The sequence below is a fragment of the Hipposideros armiger genome, unplaced genomic scaffold (assembly GCF_001890085.2).
Source record: "Hipposideros armiger isolate ML-2016 unplaced genomic scaffold, ASM189008v1 scaffold_41, whole genome shotgun sequence".
NCBI classification, from domain to species: Eukaryota; Metazoa; Chordata; class Mammalia; order Chiroptera; family Hipposideridae; genus Hipposideros; species Hipposideros armiger.
In genome coordinates, this window is record NW_017731391.1 from 5,457,133 (window position 1) to 5,462,601 (window position 5,469).

The following is a 5,469-nucleotide window of genomic DNA, read 5'->3' on the forward strand; positions in this document are numbered from 1 at the left end:
TTCTTCAGCATCCATATGCCTGCATGTCACCACAGGAGCTAGAAGCATAGTTCTCAGTGCCAAGCAAGCAACAAACCCCTGCATTGGGTGGATTATCAGATTGCTCTGAAATGGGTCTCTTTCCTTTGTGTAGATTTATTCATAATAAAGAATTGGGAAGTGAATAAGCCCTTTTTCAAATATTTTCCATAGTGATGAGGGAGGAGGTGAAATCGGAATATCTGGTGAAAGGATATTAACTTGTGCAGCAGTGACCTGGGGGGTTCCTGGATCTTCTTCTCCCTGCTCTCCCCTCTTCCTCCCACCTCAATCCCCACTTCCTGTCCCAGACTCGCCTATCCATAACCCAGCCACTTCCTAACACTATAGGAACAAAGGAGCAGCAGCCTTTCTACCAACTCTGGTGACAACACTGAATCATCTTGTGTGACTCCAGTGTGGTGCGATAATAAAGAAGCATAAAGATGTAGATTTATTGTTATTATTTTTATCATTATAATCTTATAGTATCTTGCAGTATGTCTGCTTCATAGTATGTTAAGCACTTAACATTTTCTAGTTTAATATTATAGTAAATTACAGATTAGGGTTATTATTCCTCCTATTGCATAGATTTCATTGAACCCTCAGAATGTAGAGCTCAAAAACATAGATTTAGAAGCTGTGAAATTTTGAGCAAATTACAAAGCTTCTGTAATGTTCTTCCTGTTCTCTTGTAAGGCCTTCCTTCTAAATCTAAGCTCCTTTTTTCTGATCTCTCCCCCAAACATTCCAACTCAATGTACTTTGAGTCAGTGAAAAAAAATCTGAACATAAAAACGCCAAGAGAATCTCTATGATATTGCAGCTAAAATATATAACACTTTGTAATTCTACCCTAATCTTTCATCTGAAAATAACAGTACCTTCAGAACATAAAACATGGAGTTCTTTGTGTATAGTCACAGTGAAAAAATGGCAATGATCCACGCTTCAAGGTTCCTTTCTGTTTAAAACATTATTGTAATGTCAGTACATTTCTTAAGCTCAATAAGATCCAAAAAGCTGGAATGTTTATTTCAATCTCTACCCTCCCTACTCTGCTGTCCCCCACCTCCTGACATTTCTAAAAGATATTTTGCAAGTTAAGTACACATTACCACCAACAATACCAGGCTTAAATGAATCACAGAATCCAAATTAATAATACCAATTGGATTTATAATACAAGTGAACAAAACCCTTAGCAATTGATACTCATGTGTCAGTGACAATGCCTCAGACATTTCTAACATCTTCCTTTCGTGAATGAAATATACCCTTGCATCCCAAACCATCATTCCACTTTGTACAACTTGCCTTCCACCCATTTTCCTTAAACCTTTTACATCTATGTTTGTTTGTTTGTTTGCTTGCTTTTCTGAAACCTAATGTAGTAGGATAAAAGGTATCTCAAGAGCCTGGAGCCATGGACTGTCAACCTTTCATGTGATGTTCCATTTCTCCTTTTATTCTATGAAATCACATTGAAAGTACAAAGAAGTAAATGAACTCAGAAGGGAAAAAGTTGGTAAATTTTACCAACCTTCACCTACTTAATAAAAAATGTCCCAGATCTTTAAAGCATTCTGGGACCAAGTTAATTGCACTCTCTAGGACAAATCATCCCATGTGGGTGATTTTCTATTCCTGACTCTCTGACTCTTAACCTAAGATTTGGAACATTTGCTCAATTTTCTAAAAATAAAAAAAGATATCTGTTAACTGCAACATGGTCACAGGAAAGAGCATAGGGTTTGAATCTAAAGGATTCATATTTGAATCCTGGGTATGCCAACTTCTAACTTTATACTCTAGGGTAAATGGAATGATTTGAGTCTCTATTTTCTGTCGTGTATTAATAATACCTCATTTATGGGGTTACTGTTGGGATTAATTAAAATAAGAGACATAAGACTGTTTTGTAACTGTACAGAAATTATAAAATAATATACTAATATTAAATTAAAAGTAAAAGTAATAATATATAAAGGTTACATTTAGACTTTTACCCATAGATAAGACCTTTATATCATTGTATAATCTTTCAAAATTTAGTTATTGTAGTCAAGTTATTTTGGGTTTTTATAAAATTAAGCTGTTTTGCTCATAAGCATTAGTAGTTATAAAAATTTAAGAGAAAAATTATTTAAACTGAGAACTGGAGACTATTCAAATTATAATAACAAATGAGTAACTACGATTAACAAAATACTGGAAGTAATTTATGTTTCTTCTAGGGAGAAGTATATAAATATATATATATATATAGTAATACATATATAATGTATATATAATATGTAATAAAAGATTAAAGTTGTATCCTCACTTCAAAAATGCATTAAAAAAACAGCTAATTGTTACTCCAAGATGTGTAGAGTGGAGAAAAATTGGCAGAGGGCAGAGGTAAAGTAAATTTTTATTTAGATGCTACTTTTATAATCAAGTAGACAAAATCCATAAAACATATTTAGAGGACATTGGTCATGTTAACACTGTTTTTCTATGTGAATAACCAATGCTCCCTGTTTATGAGTGACTTAAAATTGTGAGAAGGAAAGATCATTCCAATAAGTTAACATTTTATGCTACTTTCAGTGCATTTCACAAATCTTTTGTTTTCAACACACAAAAAAATATGCACACTTTTTTTCCTTTTCCTTTTTCATTTTCTTTTTAAGAAGGAGGCAGCTCAACATGGCCCATGTGGAAACGAACCGGCAACTTTGTTGTTCAGAGCACACGCTCCAATCAACTGAGCCACCCAGCCACCCTATGCTCACTTTTTTTCAATAGAAACTCTGCTCACTCTAAATAAAAATTGAAAACGTACTGAAGGGATATCAGTTTGGAAGGAAGCCCCGCAATTCGCTTTCCTGAATTACCAATGTGGAGCATCAAGTTGCTTGATGGGGGAGGGTGGGCGGGGGTTGCCTATGTAATATGCCTGATGCCTGTATAATCTAAGTCACCACAACCCCACAGAACTCGTGTCCTTCTTCTTCACTCAACCTTCAATCCCCTGTAATTTGCACAGGTGATGTCTAAGGACAGTAAATCAGGGTAAACTTTAAGTCACAGAAGGATGGCAGGGAGACTGAGGGCTGAATAAAAGAGAGAAAGAGGTCATTTGGGACAGAGGAAAGGCAGGAAACCATCAGAGGCTGATTAGAATAAAAGTCCTACATACTGAGCCTCTACTCAATGTCAAAGACTGGGCATTATTTTTCACTTTTGCAGGAATTCTTTGCAGGAAAAACACTATAAGGTCCTTTTTACAGCTAACTAAGTAGGCCCAGACAAACCACTTATTATGTAATAAATATATAATCTGTCATGGTCCCATAGACACTGTTGGGCCTAGGATTCAAACCCAGGTCTGTTTGTCCCCAAGTGCCTTTTTTGCTGTCACCCAAACAAGTTGTCTCTCTATATTTTGAATAGATGGGTTTGGAGGGTAGTTGATGGTATTATGGCCAGNGGAACCCATAGCCCACCACATTCCACATTCTCCCTCGCCTCTTGGCCACTGTGCATGTATTCCTTCTCTTCCTGCTCTTCCCTCGCTCTCATGTGCCCTCAACCAGGCTAATGTCTGTTTAGGTATTAGTTCCTCCAGGAAGAGATTCAGAAGCAACTCCCCCATCTCCCTGCTACATTCTTCCATAGCATCGTTTACTTCTCTTATCATAGTACCAATGTCCCTAAACTGAATATGTCATTAAGCTCTGTGAGGCTGTTTCCTTCACTTTTGTGGTCTTATACCACAGCATCTCGTTTCAAGTCTTTCTAGCACATAGTGGAAACTCAATAAATGTTTCTTTATGAGACACAGTTAGAAATAATTCTCTAATGAAGAATAAGAGAGTTAGTTAATGAATGAGTACATGAAGAAACAGATATAAGTTAGGAGTATATATACCCCATAAGGTAGTAAATTCAGGTCAGTTGCCAGAAGGAAGAAATCTCTAGGCTAGGGTGTGTATTCCTAATGAGAACAGTTTTTAATCTTTAAACTGGGATTTAAGGAGCTAGCCTGGGAACTTAGCCACCATGTAGTCAACATGATTTTGTAGGGGAAAAAAAGATCTTTCTCTACAGTGGCAGCAAATAATTAATTCAATAGAAGAACAGTTTTCTCCATTAGATAGAGATGGAAAGAAGACGGGGAAGGAAAAGAAGATAAGCCAATTCCCTCCCTCCACAGGCTCACAAATCAGAGGTATGTGCAGATATTTATGGGCCTGAAGCATTCAAAAGCCTGGTTTAAGTAATCCAGAGATTGTCTCCAAATGAAAACCCACCCAGATAGTACACTAATTTATTTATTTGAAGCTGCACTGCCAATGAGAAGGCAATGCTGACATATCTTTTAAACTGTCTTTTTAGAAATACTTAGATAAGCTCTTTTTTATTCAAGCAGTTGATTAATTTTTTGTTATCTAAATGGATCTGTTGCATGTTGACACATTGTGATAGTCTTTTGAAGTGTCGATTTGGCTAGGCTACAATCCTCGATTATTCCATCAAACCCTAATACAGGTGTTGTTGGGAAGTAAGGGAATTATCCTAGATAATTAGATGAGACTGATTCCATCAGTTAAAAGGCCTTAAAAGCAGAGCTGAGTTTCTCTAATGAAGAAGAAAGTCCACCTGTGGATAAAATACCCCCAGGAGTTCCAGCCTCCCTTCCTGCTGGCCTGGCCTGTGGATTCTGGACTTGAGAGCCAACTCCACAGTCACCTAAGCCAATTCCTTGCAATGGATCTCTTATCATGTATGCAGAGGGTGTCAAAAAAAGTATACATATTTTAAGAAAGAAAAACGGTATTAAAATTGTAATACTCAATATATAACCAGTAACAAAAGATGACTACAAGTCACGTTTGACTTCTGCAATTACAAGAGGTGCTCAAAGTGGTTCCCATCAGCGTCCAGACACTTCTGATTACAGCGAACTATTGCTTGAGCAACGTTGACCAAAGTGTCCACTTGTATACATTTTTTTTGGCATGCCCAGTATATCCTAATGGCTCTGTTTCTCTATTTGAGCCCTGACTAATACATCTCTTGAGTTATCGAGGAATTTCCTGGGAGCCAGGCTAGTCATTGGAATATAAATATAAAACTGGGGGGGGGGGGGACTGTATAATTAACATCTAGGAAAAGTTTAAAAACAAATACTTTTGTTCCTAGCCTATTGTTGTTTATTATCAGAGCTACTAGCTCATAGAAAGTTATGTATAGCCATGGATTTTTGAAAGATCTAATTTGAGATGTTTGAGGAAAGTTTCTGGATGTGTTTTAAATAAAATTTTAATGTATTGTGTTCATTTGACACACTACTCAGCAAATAAACTGAAGCCTTAAATGGATTTCACAATAATAAAGTCTCCTGATAACCAAATTGATTTTATTTTATCATAATTCTAACCCAATTAAGTGATATAA

General features: G+C 36.4%; 1 protein-coding gene across 1 annotated transcript in view; it reads right to left on the minus strand.

The window, feature by feature from the left end:
- GRM1 (glutamate metabotropic receptor 1) overlaps nucleotides 1–5,469 on the minus strand; it is a 391,756-nt gene that overhangs the window by 206,180 nt on the left and 180,107 nt on the right. The window lies entirely within an intron of this gene.